This window comes from Mus pahari, chromosome 2, assembly GCF_900095145.1.
Source record: "Mus pahari chromosome 2, PAHARI_EIJ_v1.1, whole genome shotgun sequence".
Lineage (NCBI taxonomy): Eukaryota > Metazoa > Chordata > Mammalia > Rodentia > Muridae > Mus > Mus pahari.
In genome coordinates this window covers 129,675,292-129,699,754 of record NC_034591.1, presented here as the reverse complement: position 1 = coordinate 129,699,754, position 24,463 = coordinate 129,675,292, and the positions used below count along the sequence as shown (strand labels likewise).

At 49.4% G+C, this 24,463-nt stretch overlaps 1 protein-coding gene across 8 annotated transcripts in view; it reads left to right on the top strand.

Moving 5' to 3' along the window:
• Atp2b2 (ATPase plasma membrane Ca2+ transporting 2) overlaps nt 1-24,463 on the top strand; it is a 293,782-nt gene that overhangs the window by 92,258 nt on the left and 177,061 nt on the right. For all 8 annotated transcript variants that reach the window (XM_029535211.1, XM_029535206.1, XM_029535205.1 and 5 more), the window contains exon 3: nt 23,319-23,414. The gene's annotated coding sequence lies outside the window, so the exon portion shown is untranslated. The remainder of the gene's footprint in view (nt 1-23,318; nt 23,415-24,463) is intronic.

Below are 24,463 nucleotides of genomic sequence, written 5' to 3'. Positions count from 1 at the left end.
CCCCCCCCCCCCCCCCCCCCCCCCGCTCCTCCACAAAGAACTAGTTCACCAGCCTCGTGGCAACCCTGCATTTGCCAACGGTTGACAGGTAAGGAAACACTTAGAAAGGCTGTGTGGGTTGCCCGGTGTCACACAGCTGATGAGCAGGACCCTCAGATTCCAGAGACAGGGGCAGGTTCCTGTATTCTCAGCCATCTCTCAGGCCTCTCCTATGAGCACGAACCAAAGACAAAGTTAGCAATGCTGGTTTGATCTAACACCGCCTACTCAGGAGAAGAGATTCTTCCTGCTTAGTAGGCAGTGTCAGAGATGGATCTCAGAAGGGCCAGGAAACTTGCCTGCATTCACTCACAGGAAGCAATGCCATCAGGATGCATGTTCACAAACCTACCATCACTGCCCCTAAACTGCAAAATGCAATGAGGTTCTTGACTATATTGGTACCAGGAGGGACAGCTGTGGGGCAGAGGCTGATGTGAGTATGGATGGGGCATCTCGGCTGTCACCGTAGCTAGAGGTTTACGGCTGCCTGGCATGTCTAAGAAAGGCCCTGCCATGACCATATGGAACACCTCCTGTGGTGTGGTCATCAGTAAGGATCCTGTTTGCCTGAAGCTGAGCCCAGAGCCTGGGACATCTTAACCCTCTGATACTTCCTGAAGTTTTGAAGGCTGCAAATGCCAGGGTGGTCAGTAGAGAGCTATGTTCTGGACCATTGAGAGTTTCATTAACTGGCACCATTTTTAAAACTGCAGCAACAGCATCACCCATGGTACCTAAGATGCCAACACATCAGCCCTGCCCATGTTTATAACTGCCCCTCTCCAGGAGACATGATTTTCCCAAACATATGCATTCGGTCCTTACTGTCGAATGTCAATCATGAAAAATCACAGGCTGGTAGTCCTCAGGACAGACTGATTTATCCTGGGGAGTGGGGGGTACCATCAGAAGGCTTCCTCTAATCTCTCCATGTGTCCATGCCTACCTGTGGTAATGGGGATGCTTGCACGCAAGCATGTGTGCATGTGTGCATGTGTGCGCGTGTGTGTATGTGTGTGTATATGCGTGCATGCACGCACATGCATGTCTGTGTGTGTGCACATGTCTGTGGGTATATGTGTGTGCATGCATGTGTGTATGTGTGTCTCTGTGTGTCTGTGTATGTGTGTCTGTGTATGTCCATGTGTGTGTCTATGAATGTGTGTGCATGCACATTTGCAAGCATGTACATGCATGCATGGATATGTGTGTGCCCACACTCATGTGTATGTATGTACATGTGTGTGTATGCACGTGCATGTGTATATGTGTGTGTTATATGTCTGTGTCTGTGTGTGCATGTGTGCATATGTGTGTGTGTATGTGTGTGTGTATACCATTCTTTCATTTCATCCAACTGCTGCTCCTGCCCCTTGTCCATTCCTGCCTCTGCCATGTTCTCCTCACCCCTTCTCACCACATCTCCCATGTCCAGGAAACACAAAGAAACCAATCAATGTCCAATATCAGTAGGCCAGTCTGCTCTGCATGTAGAGTTACCTACTAGGGCCATGATGGGTGGAACTGGGCCCCACAGATCGATGTCAAAGCAGGAACCAACTTGCTTCTAAACCTAGCTTTGCTACTTAAGAGCTGTGTGTCTCTGGACAAGTGGCTTAGCCTCTCTAAGTTCTACTTTCCTCTCTTGCAAAAGGAGGATGCCCCTGGAGGGTTGCTTGCAGGGGTTCAATGTCATTTTCTAAGATGATTGACACAGTGGCCTGGTTTACTTCATGTCCTCTTAGGGAAGCCTGGGCTGTGTGATTCGGGGAGCTCAAAAGCAGTTATCCTGGCTCCTCCCTCTCTGAGGCTGACTCTGTAGCCGGTAGAGGGGTGGACAGAGTCCAAGCTTCAGCATTGGTTTCTAGATTGTACAAGGCTGACCCCAAGCTGCCAGCACCTGGCTGTGTCACTGCTGGAAACCCGGCAGCGAAGGCTCTTTACAGTCAAAGAAATGAAGCATGAGCTCAGGAGATGCTGAAAGACAGGAAGATGACAGCATCAGGAGGCTGCGTCACACCAAGACTGCTTTAAGTCTGACTGTGAGTCTCCTAGCTGCAGAAGCACAGAAGGAACCCAGAGCTGTCAAACACAGGCTCAGCTGCAAGGAAGCTTCGATCATTTGTTACTACATAATATGTGAATGGAGACTGTAACTTAGTTCCTGCTGGTGGAAGTTCAGTTTGTTTACATTTTAACAGATGCTCTAATATGTAGCAATTTAGCCTTTGACTAGGTTCAAAGCTTAACTCTGCTACTTGAAGTCCCAAGGCCTTAAGTAAACCAGTTCATCTCTCTGAGCCTGTTTCTCCATCCATAAAGTAAGATTGACATCCATGTGTCAGGACCTGCAGATGAATGTTGGGGTGCCAGGGAGTCACAGGCTGTGCTAGCGTGTGATGTTTAGACCCTGACTGTACTCTACCCTCTCTGATTAGGCATTCCTAGATCACCTTTCTCTTTGTTCTTCCCGGAGTCATTTGAGGGCTTCTGACATGTAAGGTGACACAGCATCAGGCAAGGAAAATGTAGCTACACACAAAAGACTCTGCTTCCAGGAGTTCGGGGGCCAAGTGTAGAGATGGGAAATAAACTGCCATACAGGCATGTGGCTGCTCCCAGTGAAGTTCTGTGAGTTGGGCACAGGGCAGCATCATGGAACAGTTCCCTAGGGGCCAGAGAAGGTTTCCCTGTAGCAGTAACTGGTTGATCAGAGGTGTTTATGAGAGAGAAAGCAGGATGCAAATATCTATCGCAGGCAGAAGGAACTGTACTTGCAAAGGCCCAGGGGTAGGGAAGAATCATGTGCCTGGCAGTCCCATACACCACACAGGACATGGTACTGTGAGGATACAGTGGGGATGTCAGGGGATACGTGAATGGCATCCTCACTGTTGAAGAAGCATAGTGGGACAAAGTTTGAATGGAGCATCAGAGGACAGGTGGAAGGTGCCACCTCCTTCAAGCCAGAGATGGTAGCGGTGGTGGCGGAGAAGAGACAGGATGGATGCCAAGTGACTCATTCACAGGACCTGTCGATAAGCAATGGGCAGCAGTGTGTGGTGATGAGCCTGGGTATGAGGTGATGAGCTGGGGCATGGGACAAAGAGTCACAATGTGCCTTGGTGGACTATAGCATGGGATGAGGGGAGGTCCAGCTCTGTCCCTCCTACCCCCGAGGTCAGTCCTGTGCATATGTTCCAAGCTATCTGAGAATCTGGGGACATATATTGCTTTTGCAGAGCCCTGGCTCCCAAGGGCTCCATCATGATTGGCAGTAACGCCTCATTATTAAAGGTGTCCACTACACTGCAGCTCTCTGGTTCTTGCTGGCTTCTCTTCAGCTCAGCAGCTGCCTTTGAGCCGTTCCCGTCTCATTATCCCGCGAGTCCCTACTTCTTTTTGTGAAAATTTAATTGCCTTCTGTATTTGAAAGGGTCTCAGCCTGCTACTCAGGTTTGGAGAGTTGGAGTTAAACGCACCCCGATCAAAGACTGCGTGAGGCCAGTGTGGTTCTCCTTAACATTGCAGCCACTTGACTCCTCCCAAAATGGAAACCAAATTGCTCCATGCGGAAACTTAAAAGGTACCTTGTTGAGCAGCTCAGGAGTATGGGCTGCCTGCCTGCCTGCCGCAGGCCTAAATGGGGGAACTCTCTAGGATGTGAACACCCAGGGTGTGGGGCTAGTTCCCTGTGAAGGTGCAGATGCCCAGTCCCCACTCCTCCAGGAACTCCAGGCTCCTTAAACATTCCTTTATTCTTTTTATTTTAAAAATCCACAGACAGAGCCTTCGGCCCAAGCTGGCCTTAAATTCTCTATGACCTTGAATCTCTGGTTCCCCCTGCCTCTGACCCCCAAAGTACTAAGATCGTAAGCATGCCCCATCACAACAGGTTTGTATGGTGCAGGGATTGGACTCAGGGCTTCCCGAATGCCACGCAACCACTCTACAAATGAGCCACACTTCCAGCCCTGGGCATTCCTTAACCATCAAGCCAAAATAACTTGTAAGGAAGGCACTTGTGGGCTCCGTGTGTCTACTCCAAGCACTCCAACCGCACCCCCACCCCACCCCCCCACCCCCGCACAGAGACCTGATGTTAACCCACAGGCTACACAACCTGGAATGCTGCTCTCTGTGATGTAGATTGATTGATCTCTATGCAGATTGATGCTGGAGGTCCTCCACCATCTTCGGCCACTATACCTTGCTGGGTTCTTTGTAAGGTACATTGTGTTAGAGGTTTCTGCTGTATCTAGGAACACATCACACACACACACACACAGACACACACACAGACACACACACACACACACACACACACACACACTCAAGTTAATGTCATTCAACCTGGGACCCACGCGACATCACTAAGGAAGCCGGGAGCAGGCAGTGCTTTTAGGGAAAGAAAAGTATCTCATTTGGAACAGGTTGGGAAACAAATCTGTGTTTGAAGGGCAGAGATGAACAGGTGTGACGTTGTGCTGAGAGCCCCGAGTATATAAATAGCAGAGGAGGTGACAGGAGCAGCTGGCCCTCTCTCCTACAGTGTGCAAGGCCACCTTCTGCTACTCTCTTTAGTCACCACATTCTGCGCTCTTCCCTTCTCCTCCCTTCTAGCTTCCTTTCCTGTTCTTCTATCCTTCCCCCCTTAACAACCATCTTTTCCTCTCTCCCTTGAGTTCTATCTCCATTGATGTTGTTGGCCCAAGACAGCTCTGAGCTCAAGCCAGGACCCTTTCTATCCAAGTAACTCCTTCTGGCTTAAACACAAAAAGGAATTGATTGGCCTGAGTGACTGGACCTTGCCCAGATGGACTTCAGGCATGGCTGGATCCAGGGATGGGGGAATGTCAGCAACACCTACTCTTTTGGTCTCTTGTTCCTTACACAGGCAGGCAAAGGTGCCTCCTACCACCTCAAGGTTCCCCTTCCCTAGTGCAGCCACACCAGCAAGAAGAAAAAGGCAAGCACTCAGCTCCCTGTGGTTCCAGCTGGGATGTGCCCTGCCGTACATGGCCACTGGCTGTGGTCATAGCAAGGGGCTCAGTTTTATCCTAGGAGCCCCAATTGGGATTAGCCCATCAGAGCTGTGCAATCAGAGTGCCCTGCCCTGGGGCCTCCTGTCAGAGGCTGACTGGGGTCCCACAGGCACCCACAAGAGCCCACAGTGAGTGTCCCATCTCTTTTACAGCTTATCAGGGCCCTCTCCTGTCCTTCCTAATTCTGCCTCATTTTTAATCAGTATCTCTCAGTCACTGCCATCTGTAGCGAAGAGGTAGCTCACCTCCAGCACCCCAGCCTCCCCCCAAAATGGCCTACTCACCACACAGGAACAATAAGGATAGCAGACTCACTCTGCTCTGGGTTCCGGTCCTGACCTGCCTCTTCCCAAGATGAATAGATGGGCAGATGTAAGAGTCTAGAATATCCCTATGTGACATATGCTCTTCCCAGGAGTCCTGCACCCTCCCTCTTCCCAAAAGCAGCCCATGCTACTGTGTCCAGCACCACTACCCTGCCAGATACCCAAACACAGGAAGCTAAAGCTCCAAAGGCCCCGCTGAAACCTCAGGGTCGTCTTGTGTGGCCCCCATATCAGCCATCCCTCCTCCTAGCCTTACCCTGGGGACCCAACTCCACCCCCAGTAGCTCAGAGATGTGAGGACTGAGTAAGGCCAGCAGAATAGCCTTTGTTGGCCTTCCAGGGAGTCCTTTTCCCCGAGTCCTCAGGAGTCCGCTGTTTCCAAGTCACTAGCTCTGCGCATGCCTGGACTGGAATCCACATAGACCACACCAAGACCAAGTTCTTAGCACCGAGATTTATTTGCCTAAGAGGGACAAAGGGCAGGGAATAAGAGACAAAGACAGGAGATAGCGGGCAAAGGGGAAGGGAACAAAGGAGGCGGGGGGGGGGGGGGGGAGGGGACTGCCTTTGGATAGAGAGGAAACAGATTTGGCCCTATGACAAATGGCAGTTTATAAAGGGAAAGGGGAAACGCTGTGTTAAGATGAGGTGTTTAATTTTGATTGGACAGGTTAATTAGATGAGCCAAAAGGGGACTTTTGATTGCTGGATTTCAGTGCTTTTATAGCTAGACTGTAGTGGTCTGCCTCAGGAGGAGGAAGTGGCCAAATAAGGGAATAGACCTTGGGGGCTAGCCTTAGGAGTGCAATCTAATGGTTTAGCAAGGCAGAGGGAGTAGGGGGAAGGCAAGGCTCGCCAGAGCTATGTCTGCCATGCTTACATGTTAGAGCCCCTCACTGAGCCGCCAGCGGGCACCTGACCTAAGTCTCCCCATCATTCTAGAACACAGTGAGCTGGGCAAAGAGGCCGCTAGGAATAGCCAGGGCTGGCGTGGACCAATCATTTCTGCAGGCCAGCCGTGAATCATGAAGGGACAGCAGGAGTCAAGCTGGCACATGAGCAACTCGGCAGCCTAGATCCCTGGTAGAAAAAGCAAGGCCTAAAATGTTCCGCAGTTCTCCATTCAGATTTTGCCTCCCCTAGCCGTGTGACCACAGACAAAGCACTTCACCTCTTTGTGCCTCCCTGTTGCTCCTTTGCATAGGGGGTGCGGCAGTCATATTCTCCCTGGAAAGGTCTCTGTAAATATATAGAGTCTCCTCTGTGGGGCAGGGGCAGGGAATGAGAAATTCTGATTAGTAAAACAGGGAGGGGGGAGACATCAGTAGGGACAGTGGTGCATAGTTTATGAAGTGATAGTTATAAATAACAGGATGACATTCCCAGTCATTGTAGTTTCCTGAGCACCGACGATGTGCTGCTCCCTGCCGTCTCTTGATCATGCCTAGGCACATGTAGACGAGTTTGTGCCTCCTGCCATGGTTCTGCCTGCTGTGCCTCCTTTGCTGCATTCTCCCCTTGGCGCCTCCTTCCTGGAGCCTGTGATTTACTCCAGTCTATCCCGAAAGGCCATACTGAGTCTGTCCCATCCCTCCCTCTAACATGGAGGCCATGCTGGCCACTCCGTACAGCTCTGTCACCCGCTGATGTTGCAGCATCAGTGGGTCCAGGTCAAAGTTGCAACATCAGCGGGTCCAGGTCAAGGTTGTTGCAAGCCACCATCAGGACAGGGTTGCTTCTAGTGGAAACTGGAGAGAAGCCATTTCCATCTCTCAGAGCCCCCTCACTCCTTAGACCATGCTTCACCAGAATCCACCAGCCAAACACCTAAGAGAGAGGTGGCTCATTTGGGCTCATATTCTCAGATGGTCCAGAGTAACTGAGTTGTCCCATTCCCTTGGGGCCCGTGGGGTGGGGAGGTGCAGTGCATTCTGTTGGGAGAACTTGGCAGGAAAACAAAAACAAAAACAAAAACAAAAAACCCAGCTCAACTCCACGCCAGAAGCAAAGAGAGGAAGAAACCAGGGTTCCGTGACCTCCCTCAAGGGCTCACCCCCATTGACCTAAGGCCTCCAATCAGCCCCACCTCTTCAAGTTCCCATCACTCCCCAGTGGTGCCCCGCCCCCAGGAACCACAGGTAGGAAGCCTCTACACATGAGCATGGGCCACTCAAGACCTAACTGAGGAGCCTTCTCCCGATCCCACTTATGCAGACTCCATGAATATGTCCATCAGCCTGTCACTTGAAGCCAGCTCTCGTTGGGTGCAGTGGGTTCCTGCTTATGGAATTCAAAAGGACAAGTTTCACTTCTGCCTGCCACACCCAGAAGTCAAGAATGGTTTGAGGCCTTGGGCAAGCTGGTCCCTGTGGACCTCAATGTCCCCTCCATGAAGTGAGAAAGTTGTCATCACAATCCTCTCTCCTGGCCACTTTGACAGTGGTGAGGTGACACATGTCCCAGGGACTTACAAAAGGCCAGGTGCTGGACTTGGGGTGAATTCTTTATTCCCAGGGTTCCCAGTGGCCACAGCACTCAAATCTTTATGTACTTTGCTTTTAAAAGCTATGTCCCACCCCCACAGTACCCCCAGGAAAGAGCTTGGTTCTGTCAGGCACTCTGCTAAATTATAATCTCTTGCTTCTTTTCACAGAACCCCTCCCCTGGAGGGGGGGGGGCTGGGATTTGGGAACTAGGGAATGCCACTCAAGGCTGCTTATTGAACACCAAACAATGGCCCTTCATGAGGTCAGCTGGCAGCCTAGCAACCGCTCAAGCCCTTAGTAACCATCTCAGAAGTGTTGATATTTACCCAACAGAAAGTTTCCCTTATCTTGATAAATGCCCAATTCCTTCACCAGGGCACTTGCAAGAAGCCACACCCAGTTAGAATGGCAGGTACCCCCCCCCCTTTTCTGAGCAAGCCTACACAGGGCAGGGAGCCTAAGGCATGGCCCAGTTCTGAACACCTCTCTGGGCCTGAGTTCCACCCACTCTGTGGGTGTCAGACATAAGGAGCACTAAATAGTGTGACTATATGCCCCTCTTTATCAATACCCTTTTAAAAGTGTCCTTGCCGTCCTCAAATCTCCTCGGTGAGATCACCTACCCATGAGGCCACTGTCAGCCCGTAGTTCCCGTGTTTTCCCTCCATCCTCTTCCTTGGTCTCAAATTAATCTGAATAATTCAGCCTGATATGTTGGGGGACCTTCCCTAGATCATACGTGGAGCTAGGCACTAGGGAAACTGAGGCAGACCTGGTCCTTGTTTTCTGACGTTTCAGGTTCTGGGAGACAGCGCCTTAGCACTCTGCAGACAGCTAGGACAGAATCCAGAGCCTCCCCTGCTCGTCCCCAACAAGCTATTTTAGTCTGTAATAATACTCCTCAGTATGCTGGCGGCATTTTACAGTCTCCAAAACACTTCCCTTGTGTTACCTCATTTAACCCTGACGTCATCTGAGGGTGAGATTCTAATATGTCCCCATTGCTCAGACGGGAGCTGAAGGTCACGGGGCCTGGAGAGCTCGGCCTTCACTTCCTCCCTCCTCTCCTGTGGGCTGGGATGCTAATGCCTGCTTCACAGGACCATCTGCAAAGGGGAGAGGCTGCACTCAGAACTTCCACAAGCAATGGCAGTTGTCTACCATGAGCCCCTCAGCTCCAATCAGTGAGGAACTCTGGGGACCTCCTGAGCGTCCACATTCAGAGACATCTCCAGACCCCTTGGAAGGTCTGCCTGACCCATTTCAGAATCCAGGAAACACCTCTGGGCTGAGATCCCAGCTCTGCCACCTTGGCAACCTCCAGCCTCAGCTTATTCATCTGTAAAATGGGTCTAAGTCTGAATTTTTTTCTAAAGACGATGGAATGAAAAAGAACAAACAAACAGCAGCAAAAAGGCATGCTGGGGTAGGCTGGACTGGGCTAGTGATGTGGCTTCGATGGTAGGTGAGGTATTCATCCAGTTTGCTAAAACCCCGGGGATTGATTCTCAGCACTGAATAAATTACTATGGTGTTGCAAGCCTGTCACCTCAGGATTATTTGGGTGGAAGCAGGAGGATCAGAGGTTCAAGGTCATCCTTGACTGTATATGGAGGCCAGTTTGGCATATATGGTACACTGTCTCCTACTCTGCACATAGACACCAGGCCTGGCTGGACAGGAGACTCTGTAAGATACTGGTGTTGGGACCTGAACGTGGGAAGGATTGGATGGGAGCCCCTCAGCCTGAGCAGAGCCCATTTAGTGAAAAAGCCCAACAAGGCTACAATGCTGCTTAGTCGGTTTTTTGTTTTGTTTTGTTTTGTTTTTTGTTTTTTCGTTTTTCAACTTGACACAAACTAGAGTCATCTAGGAAGCGAGAGCCTGAATTTGAGGAAGTGATTCTGTTCTATTAGCCAGGAGCCAGGTTGGTGCAGCATTTTCTGTTGTCGAGTTGTTTTTTTTTTTTAATAGTTTATTAATTTTTATTTTATGTGCACTGGTGTTTTGCCTGCATGTGCATCTGTGTGAGAGTGTCAGATCTTGGAGTTACAGACAGTTGTGAGCTGCCATGTGGATGTTGGGACCTGAACCTGGGAAGAGCATTCTGTGTTCTTCACCACCGGACCATCTCTCCAGCCAAAGAATTTTCTTGATTAATGATTGATGTGGTAATAAGCAGCCCATTCTGGGTGACACCACCCCTGGGGAGGGGAGCCTGGTGGCATTAGAAAGAAGCTGAGCTAAAGGGAACAGGCCTGTAAGAAGCATTCCTCTGTGATCTCTGCTTCAATTCCTGCCCGGACTCCCTTCACGATGGATGGGCTGTATGTTATAAAATGAATTGAGCCCTCTCCTCACATTGCTTTTGGTGTTTATTACAGTAAGAAAGCAAACTAGGACGGCCTCTTTCCCCAAGCTTGCATCAAGCCACATCCCCTTTGAGGGGGTTCAGCTGATGGAAACTGTTGTCTTGTCCCAGGCCTAGCATACCATACAGTGGGAAGCAGACATGCATACAAGCACATGTACACACACACACACACACACACACACACATACATACATACACACACACACACACACACACACACACACACACACACACATCCTTTCTTTACCAAACTCTACAGGAACAAAGCTGTCAGATTCCCTGGTGCCACCTAAGTGGTTTCCCACCCACGCCCCTGCCAGGAGCTGAGTCACCCGGCACTGGCACCGAGGCGGACTGTGGGAAGGGTGTTCCTTCCTCTGCTGCAGGCAAGCTCTCGAAAGCCAGAACCCAGCCCCTGGCAGGTGCCGGGAGGGGCCTTATGCAACTTCTGACATTGTTCAAAATCACTTCTACAGAAAAGCAGGGACCCAGGCTGCAATAGGCACAGCTAGGCTTTCTTATGTAATCTTTACCATTGTTAAAAAGCCATGCATGTTCACAATTTCCATCTGCCCAGGGCCTCAGATATCTGGCCTGGCCAAACCTCCTGTTCTGCTCCCAGCAGCTCCGGCAGAGGCCAGAGCGGGCTTTGAACAAGTGAGGGAAATAAGGCATGTTTGGGGTGGCATGGCCCAGAGACCCCAGGAGCAGCTCTACACCCCAGCTTTCCACTGGCCAGCCCAGGCACTGCTGGAAATCAAAAAGAAACAAAACAGGTAAATTTGCAACATTTGATTCTTTTCTTGAATAAGATAGCCATGAGTAGTAGCTCTTAGCTAATGGCTAAGTGAGAAGTCTGAACTCTGATGTTTGAAACAGAAACAGAAAAGCAGGCTAAGGAGATGGCTAGGTGGGTAAAAGTGTGTGCCAGCAAGCCTGATGCCACTAGCTTGACCCCAGAACCTATACAATGGGCGGGAGAACTGACTTCTCCAAGTTGTCCTCTGACCTCCGATGCGTGCACCATGACACATGCACATTAATAGTGAAGAAGACCTTTTAAAGGAAGGAAAGTTTGTTTCTATTAGTATAGAGCAGGAAAGTGTGTGTGTGTGTGTGTGTGTGTGTGTGTGTGTGTGTGTGTGTGTGTGTGTGTGCATTCATAGGATGAGGTGTTCACAACCCTCTGTACATTTAGAGGACAACTTGCAGGAATCAGTTCTTTCCTTCCACTGTCTGCATCCTGGATCTTCAGGCCTGGCAGCACGTGCCTTTAGTACCTGAGCTATCTCACCACCATGGGAAATGTCTTTACATTCCTGAATTGCTCTCCAGGGGCTGTGGGAGGCGAAGGCCTGGAAGTCAGAGTCAAGGAGAAAGGAGCTACAGGGGAGGGCACTCTTCAGCAAGGCTGATGCTGAGCTGAATGTCTCTGTCCCCTTCTCTGCTATACTCAGTGTGTGCCAAAGCTGTCGCAGGTGTGCACCAGTGACTAGCCACGCTGGGACTCACGCTGCCTGCTTTGCTGTCTTTCCTCAGTCGCTCAGTGATCCTCAGCAGATGCTTTCACTCAATCCCTGGCTGAAGAACTAGGGTTCAGAATGGCTGTGTGCAGGGGACGGATGGCAAAGCCCCACAGTCATACAGTGTGAGATTCACAGTAATTAGCAAAGGAGAGTAGAGAGAGGCAGTCACAGGGACAGTGGGCCAGCTGTGTCCTTTTAACAAGGCAGCCTAACAGGAGTGCCTGCCAGGCCTTGCCGACTGACCCTTGCTGTGTCTGTGAACGTTCCCCTGAGATGGCACAGTGACCTCATCAGCATGGCTTCCTACTGCTGAACCCTCTTCTACAACTGACTCTGTAGAGCTGGGAGTGACACGTCTCTTGCTGTGACCAGAGAAGCATATGATACTAGTGGCCAGGCAGCCAAGGAGCCAGGAAGGGACATGCCAAGTCTGGATGTGTGTTCTGTGAAGTTGGGCTTTCTTGGAACCGCGCTCTTGTTACATTCCATGGGAGAGGAAAATGTGTTCCGGAAGGGAAAAGTGTTTATTATCAAAAGATAGGAGGCCTGCAAAGCCTCAGGTCAGCCTGGATCCACAAAGCGCTGTGTGGAGAAAAATGTACTTTCAGAAATGGAAAACTGTAAGTTTAGCATCCTGCTTATTCATGTCTTAAACAGAAAAAAATTAGTTAATTTTGCCCTAAGGAACATTGAAAATATGTATTCCACAGCTAAGTGAAATATTTTATGCCCCCCCCCCAGCACAGTGTGCACACACATACCTCCTGTGGGGCTCAGTGCAGGCTTCAAGTGTCAGTGTGTCTTGCAACCTCTTATTATAGTGGACAACTTTTGCCTTTTCATATTCTCTGCTCTCTGGTTTCTCTGTCCACAGTCTTCAGAGCCTCTGCTCTCTGTCACTAGCTGGTTAGTCATAAGACTCCCTAAGGCCGACTTCCCCAGCCCTCTCTTAGGATGTAAGTGATTGCCATCAAGGTCTGGAGGCTTTTAACACCATGGCAGGATATTAAGAACATGTGTGGATGGCAGGCTTCCTTGGCTCAAATTGGGAAAAGCCATGCTGTGCCTTAGCTGGTGACTTCCCTTGCTGGAGACGCATGTCTCCTTCTCTGAGGTCCTGATCACTGAGCAGAATCAGCTGCTGCTGCTGCTGTGGGCCCTCACCCCTGAGCTGCAGCCCTGGCCCTCACCTCTGAGCTGAAGCCCTGGCCCTCACCCCTGAGCTGGAGCCCTGGCCCTCACCCCTGAGCTGGAGCCCTGGCCCTCACCCCTGAGCTGGAATTGGTTCCCTGGACTGTTTTGTGCTTTTCACTTCTCTGTCATCCCCAGGGTCCAAGAGCAGAATCTATGTCACCTGTATGTCCTGAGAGCATGGGTCCTGGCAGGAAGGGGAGGTGGGGAGACAAGAAAGGAGGAGGAAAGAGAGAGAGGAAAATGAAATGTAAATTTTAATCGCTCTGCACCCCATAGTTCTTCGCCTCTGGCCTAAGTAATATGACATGCTAAATATGACAGCTTTGCCCCTGCATCGCATTGCCGTATCCACCCTGCACCAGACACGGGGTAGGTCACACAAGTTAGGCACCATATGTACTTGTAAGTCTGCTTACTGTCCCCAGTAAGGGGCACTGCTACTGAGAAGAGAATACCTTCTCAGAAGGCATTATCTGATCCTCCACTTAGGTGAAAGACCAGGGCCCAAAGGAGAAGTCTAGACACACCTTCCTGACCTCCATGGATACCAGTACTCAAATTCACATACTCCCAAGCAGACACAGGCACATAGCTAAAAATAGAAATAGAACTTCAAAAAATCCTTTGACTGACCGAGTGAATGAGTGAATGGACGAATGAGTGAATGAAGGTATGAAAGGGTGGCGTGGTTAATATTCCTCCATGATCATTTGCTCCTGAACCCTCTCATTTGCTCCTGAGCCCTCTCGTTTGCACTTAGTTCCCACTTAGTGGCCTCCCTGCCTCAGGCCACGCCCTCTCAGAAGCCAGCCTTGCCTTGGTCTTCAGCCCATGGTTTATAGAAACCAATCTTGGCATTCACACTCATGGGCAAGGCCAAAGAAGGCTGGAAAGGGAGAGGGAGTGGGGCCAGACAGGGACAGAGGTGTCGCCAAGCAATACATTACCACTGTGGGCAGTTGGGGACACTGGGGACAGTGGGAGCTAGTATACGCCCACAGCTCATGGTGCTCCCACCCAAGGCAAGGAAACAGAACTATTCGCATACTAACTGCCAACACCACCCACCATGGGTGGAGGGCTGGGCTGGGGAGCGATATCTCTAGGAGAGATGGAGATGTGGGTGGGCAGTGGACCCTGCCTGCCCCTCTATTGTCCCATTGGTTTCTGTCACGACTCCATGCTGCTGTGAGGATTAGGTGTGTGCATGTGTGTGTTCATGAGTATGTACATGTGCACGTGTGTGTGTGTGTGTGTGTGTGTGTGTGTGTGTACACATACATATGGGAGACAAGTGTTGATGTCTGGTCTTTCTCAGTCTCCCTCCATCTTTATTTTTGAAGCAGGGTCTCTTGCTGAGCCTGGAACTTGCTGGTTCGGGTAGGGTAACTGGCCAGCAAGTCCCCAGAATTCTCCTATCCCTACATCCTCATCACTAACATTACAGGCACATGCTTCCATGCCTAGCTTTTTAAGTGTGTGTGCTGGGGAACAAACCCTGGTCCTTATGCTTGCATGGCCAGCACTTTATAGACTGAGCCATCAGCCAGGCTGCACGGTCTTGGGGAGGTGTCCCTGCTATACATTAACACTTGATGTGTGTGCCCAGCGCCCTATGTGTGATTCAGAATGGGCACCCCTGGAGCCACCTCCCTAGAACTTCCTCACTATCTGCAGGATAACGTGGTCCTAGAAAAGGCCAAGAACTGGGATGCCATGGGGAGCCTAAGGAGTGGCGTCCCAGGTATCCAGCATGTATAGTCCTGCAGGCACGTGGGGCAGGGCTGGAGAGCTAAGGATACTGGGGCCTGCCTCGTTTAACCCCATCACTTTATAAAGAGGAGTGGCTGGGCCCAGGACACATGACCGCAAGGTAGTCTGAGACTGGCCTCCCTTCAAAGCAGAGGTCAGACACATAGAGAACAGCAACTCTCCCAGCCTTCCTGCTGGGATGCTCGGGCGGGGGTGTGTGTCATTTTATAGTGCTGGGACCGTGCTCTGCAAACACCTCGCCTGAATGTGTTTCCTGGCTTGGTTCTTTTCCAGCTTTGGTACAAGATGAATTTGCCTTACAGGGGGATTAGCTTCCCTGGGAGGCATGTGCAAAGTCCATGTCTATAGCTACCTTGAGAAGAAGCAATCGGAAGTTCCATGTAACCATTGATGAAGATCACAGGCCTTGACCAGCTGTGTGACCTCAAGCTATCCTCATTCCCTCTCTGAGTCAATTTCCTTATCTTTAAAATGGGGCCTGCGGGGAAATAGCAGGCATAAGAATGCTGAGGATGGTCTGAATCCCCAGGTCTCACTGTTAATATATTGATGCTCTCATTAGTGGTGGTGATGGGAGTGGGGTGACCCCACCCCAGCCAACCGCTAGGTTTATGACTTCTTTCTTCCTATGAATTGTCCAACCCCAAAGTTCTGAGGAATGTTCACCCCTGTGGCACACAGCCATACAGTGCAATCTCAGCAGATCTGAAAGGGCTCAGAGACATCTACGTCTTATAATAGGGAATGTAAGGCCAGGAAGCTTAGCAGCAGTCAGTCCTGGGATCCAAGATGTGGGTTCCCAACATCTGCTCTTTTCTAATATCTGTTATGGGAGTTGTGCCTAAGGTGCTCAGCCCCCACCACTAAGCCTAGCCTCTCTCCACATGTCGCCAGCCATGCAGGATGCTGGGGTGTTCAATCCGTACAGTGGGCGTCATTTCCGCCTCTGAGTTGGTGTACAGCAGATGGCTCAGGGGTTATTTTCAACTCAAGAGAGGACATTTCACAAGAGTATAGCACTCACAGATGGGGCAGTGGGCCTGGAACTCAGGCCAACATTCATAGCCCGGTGGAGGAGCCCCATAGCCTCAGCTCCTGTCCTGGCAGTATGGGATATGTGGCCTTCGGGAACACCTCAGCCTCCCTACTCACAGACTAGGACAGGGAAATCATTAGTGGAACTTTGACATCATCAACCTGGACAAGTAGACCTCAGGGAGAAGAGGCAGGTATAGTGGGGGCTTTGAGAGAGCCTCTCTGTTCCTGGCAGGGGAAAGTCCTCCAGCATGCAGAATGGAGCTGTCCAAGGTATTTAAGTTCCTATGTCCAAGTGGGCCCAGCAAGTGGGGAGGCTGGTGGGAGAGCCACTAGGCTGGGACCTGAGACCCTGCTAGCTCCTTGCTTCCACCTGAGGTCTCAGCTTGGACAGAGGGACTGGGAGGGGAAGGTCCCAGGGGAACACGATATGGGACAGGATGGGGGAGGGGCACCCTCCTGCTGAACCCCACATCTCAGCTCTCAGGCACTTTGTGGTGAATAGAATGTGGGCATGGAGAAAAGACCCATTCACAGGACAAGGGTGTATGGCCTCCCAGCACAAAGGCTCCATGTGCCATGTTTACTATATAATATAAGGAGTTAGAAGCATATTGTAAAAGAACCAAAATCTTCGTCTTGCAGGTGCTGGGATCCCGAGGGACCTCATGTCTTTTAGCACAATGTCTTCTTTCTAAACACTGCATACAGTAAGAGTCTAGTTAGAGTCATATAAACTGAAATTGTATTTAGTTTCATTTTTTCTTGAGTTTCAGATATTTGCCTGGGTCATTAAATTATTTGAAAACACTGTTTTGATATATGCACAATAACTTACTCCTATAGCTATCAAATAACTTATCTAACTAACCCCCATCTCATAAGGATAGCTTACCCTTCATTTTACTTGTCTCGTTAAGAGTATCATTGTGCTCACTATGTGCATGTGACCATAAGCTCAGCAAGTTGAAGTAGGAAGATAGTAGGTTCAAGGCTAGCCTTAACTACATTGTGAAACCCTGGCTCAGATATCAAACCAGGGACTGGAGGAAATAGCTCAGCAGGTACAGATGCTAAAACACCCAACAGTTGTTTCCATTTTGAGAGCATTTGGGATTTCAGGGTTTCAGGTAGACACTGGCTTTAAGGATTTCTTTTTTACTTTTAATTATGTGTATATGTGTATATCTATGTGTGGGTTTATACACATGAGGCCAGAAGAGAGTGCCAGATTCCCCTAGAGCTGGAATTACAGGTGACTGTGAGCCACACATTTGTTTTACATCTCAATGGATCCTTTTTTAAAGAATGTGTAAATGATCACACACTCCATCACGTGGACATGTGAGCCACTGCACACATGTGGAAATTAAAGGACAATTTTTTTCAAAACCAGTTTTCTTCTACATTTACCTGGGTCCTGGGGATCAAACCCAGGTCACCTGACTCAGTGCCAACTGTCTTTACCCAGTGAGCGCTCACCAGGTGACTCACCACTATGTGACGACCCTTTTGCCTATGCTCAGTGTTGTAACACCACATCTTGTTCATTGAGTTCTACACACACAGGTTCTTTGTCCATTTTCTCATGCAGTTTCGGTTTTAAGAAATCATGCTTTGTAGCCTAACTGTTAACCTCTTAAGAAAAACATCTTAAGGACTGAGGACCATTGAGCTTACAGTGACAGGTTGTACTGGCCCAGCTGGCATGAAGTAGAACAGCCTCTAAGGGGGGAGTGAAGATGATTACAAGAAAGGCAGAAAGAAGATGCAAGAGACAGGTATGGGAGGGCTGCAGGTCAATACCATGTCAGCTATGAGCTTATTTTTCTTCACTTTTTTATACTATACAGTACTAGGGGAAGCAAAGCCACAAGCTAACAAAACAACTGCAAAAATATACACATAAGATATCTGTTCTCATCCATAAACCTCCCTATTCCTTCTACCAAGGTCAATAGAATCTTTAGCCCCTTGCCTTGAGCCTCAAGTGAACCTCCACTTATCATTCCATGCCTCAGCAGGCCAATAGACGCAGACCAACAGACCTGCCTTGACTCTGCTGGCAGGCAGCTCTCTCTCTCTCTCTCTCTCTCTCTCTCTCTCTCTCTCTCTCCTTCAGAGAAGCAGACAAACTACTCCCAACAACAGGTACACGTTTTCTCAAAGGTTTTCATTTTGATGAATAAGAATTCAGATTCCTATCTTTGGCAACAAGTGCTGCCCATTGCTTTCCTTGGAGAGATGGGCACACCCAGTACACTTTGGAGAAACTGCCTGCCAAACACCCAAGTTCAATAACCATCATTTGCCAATCATGTACATTCAAGTGGCCTTCCGTGAAAACAGCCGCTACAGCAACCAGCATTGTGGAGGACTGAACATATGCTTTCCTTCCATCAGCATCCAGAGGCAAGTATCACATGCCACCCTCTGTGTGCTCAGGTGTGGAAAGTTCATAAAACCAACCATTCTCACCACTACATCCAGGACACTCATGACCACAAGCGTGTGGCAGTGGAGAATAGGGTGACCCTAGTACACAGTGCCCACCGTAGTCTTGTGTTGAACCTCCAGAATCTTCATTCAACATTGCTGTTCAACTATTGTCGCTGGTGAAAATGGCTCCTGATGTGTCTGTGTCACTATGGACACTATGTGTATGTGTCACTTTTTGGAGGTCTGAGACCTCCAAAAAGCTTAGGAGGGCACTTTTCTGTTGCTGTCACAGAATACTCAATGAAGGCAGCTAAAGATGGAGGTTGGATTTTTGGCTCATAGTTTAGGGATACAGTCCACCCTGGTGGAGAAGTCAGAGTGGCAGGAGTGTGGGAAGCAGAGGAATGGACCCTGGCACTCAGCCCACTTTCTTCTTTGTATTCAGTTTGGGACCCCAGCCCATGTGATGGTGCCATCCACATTCAGAATGGGGTCTTGCTTTTTCTTCTATTAAACCTTTATGAGAAGGTACTACAGATAACCCTGGAGTTGTAGCCCTAGGTGACTATAAATCTAGTCAAGTTGATCATGAAATTTAAGTGTCACATAGACTTAGAAAACAATAAAGAAGACATAAAGCAGACTTTGGGTACAGAACCCTAGAGATGTATAAGGCTGAAGTCACATGGTCAGCATGCAGCCAGTAGGAAACTGCATGACCTGGGCATGGGGTTGGTTTTCTGTCATAGTCCATAAGATATAAGGAAGAGTTTGTTCAGCTCACAGTTTTGAGGCCTTCATGGGTGGACTCACTGTACAAGGTGTGGGGGAGGAAGCCAGATAAGAGAGCTCATCTTGCTCTGTTAACACTACACTCCAACGAGAACAACTAGGTTCCCATGAGATCGCTCTGGGTTACTTTGAGGGCAGCATCCCAGTGACCTGCCCACCTCCCTCTAGGCCACACCTCTTAAAGGTCCCATCCCACCCCACCCCAGCAGAATGACTTTGAGGACCCAGATGCTAGCACAGGAACTGTTAGAAGACAGTTGGTAGATAAGAAAGGTAGGTAAAGAACCTCCCCTTCTGTGGTTCAGAGATGTGGAGGGGAGGAGAGCAAGCACAAAGGCCAGTGCTGAAGGGGCAGGCTGAGCAGCTGGCACAGCCGGAAAGGCCCAGGGAGCACTCGCATCTTGATTCACACCATTGGTGAGGTCAGCGCTGGCCAGGTCTCCATGTTCCTTACAGAGACCTAGCAGAGCTGGGCCTTGAGACCCTGAAAACAATTCCAATCTGGGTTTCTAAAATTCACCGACTCTTCAACTTCATAGGTTGACTCCAGCTAACAAGCATCCTGACAACAGCTCTGAATGGGAAAACACCCCAGAGGCTCCAGTTTCCCTTGTCACCTGACTGAAAGGAAGGTCTCTCCTGAGACAGATGAGAAGCCAGTAGACACTGAAGATAGCAGGCATTCCTGGAAGATGAGCTGAAGTATGGTAGCACATGCCTGTGATCTCAGCTCTGGGAGACTGAGGCAGATGGACTGCCATGAGTTCAAGGCCAGCCTCTGCTACATAGAGAGTTCTAGACCAGCCCAGGCTAAAGGGGAAAACACACGTGGAACATGAAGAGAATTCTGGAAAACACAGAGGAAAACACATGTTTAGCGGCTTCTACTTCCAGGCTGGAGTGGAGTCACTAGACAGGATCTCCTCTGTAAGAACAGCTGAAAGCCCCCAACACACTCAGAACAACTACACATGAAGGGGGAACACAAGCTGGCCCGGGGTGGGAAGAGGCCCCAGGATCCCATGGTGGAAACTCTGGGTCTTTCCATGACCAAATTTATCCTAGAGTCAAACTGAAGAAACTAGAACTGAAGCCTTGACAATCGCCATACCCAACGGCCCCCACCCTAGAGCAGCCCTTTTCAATCTGTGGGTCGTGACCCTTTCGGGAGTCAAATGACTTTCACAGGGGGTCACCTTAGACTATCAGAAAACACAGATATTCACATTACAATCCATAACAGCAAAATTACAGTTATGAAGTAGCAATAAAAATCATTTTATGGTTGGGGTCACCACAACATGAAGAGCTGTTAAAGGGTCACAGTGTTAGGAAGGTTGAGAACCACTGCCCTAGAGAATGCAAGGGTCAAATGCATACTCCAGATGCTGGCGACTGTCCCAGCCAGTCACCAAGAAACATGGAATGGGAGATGGGACCTCCACCATCAGCAGGCTATAATGCAGAAGGCCATGGGAGGCTGCAAGGACCCCAGACCCTCCAACTAGAGGGATTCCTAGCCCTTCTCAGCAACAGCAAGGAACCCCCCACCAGCAGAGGCTGACCTGAAAAGGTGGGTGTGTGTCCCTGTGGGGAATTAGCAAGCAGGCATTCCCCTGCATCTGCCTGAGTAGAGCAGAGGAAATAGAAGGTATGAGTGAGTCTCGTGATGTGATATTTCCAGGGAAATTCACTCTTATCAGAAGCACCAGGAAGAAGTCAGGCTCAGTGGAAAGAGCCATTGACAAATGCCAACCCAGATGTCAAGAGATACAAGAACCAGCTAACAAGGATTTCACGGTAGCCAGTGAAAGCATACTTCGGGGAACTGCTCTGACTACACTGGAATCAGACTTTCAAAAAATCAAAAAAGAATAGAGAAATCAAATGGAAATTTTAGAACAGAAAAGCACTCCAGAAAATTAAAAATAAAATAAAATAAAATAAAATAAAAGGACCCACACTCAGTGCTTGATAGCAGACAAGAGAGGACTGAAGAAAGACTCATTAAACCAAATATAGAATAATGGAAATTACCTGATCTAAATAACAAAGAGAAAATGTCAGGAAAAGCAAATGTGTCAGTGGAGCCTTAGGGTCCTATGGGATTGTCAACAAGGCTCCTGTCACCAGATGCATGGAGGAAGAGAAAGAGAAAGGCTGAAAAGTATTAGTATATGAATAAATAATGACTGAAAAATTCCCCCAAATTGGTACACACACACACACACACACACACACACACACACACACACACACACGCGCGCGCGCGCGCGCACACACCTACCTCTGAAGAGCCAAGAAACTCAACAAATCCCAAGCAGTATGAATCCATAGTGATCTACTCTGAGCAGCAAATAAACTACTGAAAATGAAATTTAGACAATATTCGAAGAAGTGGGGGAGAAATGCTATCTACTAATGGGGCAATAAAGTATTAATACCTAACATATACACAGAAACTTAGTTTAAAAGAAAATCAGGGTCAGTGAATGGCCCAGCAGGGAAAGGTGCCAAGTCTGGGGGACCTGAGTTTGACCCAGGACCCCGATGCCACCCTCAAGTTGCGCTATGACCTCCACATGACATTTGACATAAAATAAATATATTTTTAAAAAAATCAATCAAGTCAATTAGATACTGAGAAAAATGCATGGAGAGATCCCTCTGAAGATGCTGTACAGTCAGCAAAGTGCACCTGAGAAGGCTCCCGGCATGGCTGGCCACTAGGGAACTGCAGATGATAAACCACAGGTAGCAGCAGCCAGCTCCATCAGAATGGCAGGCCCTGATGAGAACACCAAAAGACTGGTCACTCGGATGGCCTCTCAGGAGTGTAACACAGGATAACCACTCCATCGGATGACATAGGGATCTCATTCAACACTGTGCTTCTACCATCTGATCCACCAATCATACTTTGGGCCATTCATTACAAATAAATGGAAACTTGTATTGACCCACACCCTAAACAACACTGATACAACGGCTATTCATAGCAGCCTGTTATTCTTACTAGCTTCTGCAACATTGTGTAATAACCTGAATAGCCTTGATCACTAAATGGTAACACTGTGGCCCATCCATTCACAGTCTTCCACTGAATCATGCAAAACCTAGACAATAGGGCAAGGAGGTCAGGGAGGGTTGACTCAGTGGTTATTGTGCAAGCATGAGGACCTGAGTTCAAATCCCCTATACCTTTTTGTTTGTTTGTTTGTTTTTAATGAGCATAGTCACCTCGTGCATACTTGTAGCCTCAGCCCCAAGACAGGATGAACGCTGGAGGTGCCGGCCGAGCTCCAGGTTGAGTGAGAGACTTGGTCTCAAGGAAATAAGCAAGAAAATTATACAGCCTGATCCCCTCCTCTGATCTCTGAGCACACACAGAGAAAGTCTAGCTCAGTCTCCAGAAAATTATTATGGAAAACACAAAAAGCTGGTTTCAGGAAGTTCACCTAGCACCTGGCTTTCTGTCTATCATGTCGCTGATGGAGACTACTCTGCAGCCAGAGAGCAGGATGAGGTGGAGAGGGAATGGAGGAGGCCTTGTGGTGTGGGACAGTTTTGTGCCTTGACTGTGGTGATGGTAACATGGAGCCACTCACAAGAGCATGCACGTGTGTGCAGCTCCTGTGAGTGTGTGAACATGTGTGCAGCTCCTGTGCGTGTGTGCCCATGTGGATGGGCTTTAAGACGTACGTGTCTAAGGTCATTTGCCTGGTTCTGATGATAAGCTTGGTTATCCAAGACGTGAGCCTCTGATACGGCTGTGGGAAGGGCGCAGGGCCTCTCTGTGCATTTCTTTGCAGCCTCCTCTGAAGTGATGTAACTACTTCAAAATAAAAAGCGGCAAAGAAATGAATAAAGAGATGACAGATGTGTGGATGGGTGGGTGGTCGAGAAGCAGGAATTCTGAAAGGTTGGGCTCTTTGTACAAGGAAGCGCTCTCTCTCTCTCTCTCTCTCTCTCTCTCTCTCTCTCTCTCTCTCTCTCTCTCCTCCCCAGAGCACACACTGTGACCATTCCAACACATCCCCCCTCATAGCGCATGCCAGCCACAGATGGGGTGATGTCCCTCAATTACTGCCGACTGGTGCACTTGCTTCCCTAAGATGAGCCTACAACCTGGGAGGGGAGAGGCCCACAAGGCAGCCTTAAGGAGCAGATGGCCTGAGAGCTATGTGACTGGGCCAGCCAATGGGGGAGGAGTAACCATGCACTCAAGAATGTACTTCCATCCCTACCCAACAGTTCTAACCATGACCGTTTCTCCCCCTTTCTAGAGCTGAACTTGGGTCACACAGTCCCTAGAGTCAACAAGACATGGGCTCCACTGTGCAGCTCCTGACACCTCTGATGTGACCAGAAGATGTGGAGGGGTGAGTTGAAGACTGGTGTCTTTGGGAAGGGGAGTGCAGTGTGGGAAGAAAGATCCTAAGTGTGTGTCTGCGTGTGTGCACCTGCATAGGAAGAGAGAGGGTGCTGGTGGAGAGTCCACTGAGCAGGAACTTGGTGTATTTGAGAGCAACCACCTTCCTCTGCCACCCTGTTGGGGACACATGTGTCAGTTATTTAGCACTTGGTGGGTTTCGGAAATTTCCAGAATCTCTTTGGCATTGGATTGGGGTGCACTGGAGAGTGCAAATCAGCTTCGTGTGTGTCTGTCACCTGACTGACCTGGCCGCAGTCCTGGGTCTGTTCTTGCCCTTCTTGCTGTTGGTGATCCATGTAATTCAACAGGGCCTCTGCCTTGGGAGGCCCCTTTTCTACCAACTGAACCGACATGAAGCCTCAGAGGTGGAGCTCAAGCTGGCTTGCTATGACATGCGCTGAGAGTTTCAGGGGTTATTGCTATCCAGCAGGGTGGCAAGGGCATAGGTAGGGTCTGGACTCAGATCTGGGTTCAGAGTGTTGGTTCAGCCACTGAGGCTGCCTCTCTGGGTCTTGTTTCCTTCATTTGTAATGTGGGGACAATGGGGACCATCTTGTGATAGTCAGGCAAGGGTGTTCCTATAAAGTGCTGGGCAGAGCGGCTGGGACACACCAGGTGCTTAGTCCATACATGTTGACTGAATGGTCGTGCCATGTGCCTGATCTATGCTCACTGGAGAAATGGGCTGCTTTCAAGATCAGGATGCTCCCAGGCAAATCCAGCATGGATGGAAGGTCTTTGAGGGTCCCCTGGTAGAGACAATGCCTCTTCTGTACTCCGCAAACCTTCCTCTGGGTCCCTGTTTTTGCTTCACTGTGTCCATATGTAATGTATAAACCTGGGGTGGGGGGAGGGTTGCCCTGTGCATCCAAAGCTGACAATGCTGCTCGTCCTCCAGCCTCGGACTCAACTTCTACTCCATGAGCACATCCTCTGCAGAGCGCAGTCACCACACCTGAATTTACATCAGAGTGGCTTCACTTGTACCCTCTCTCC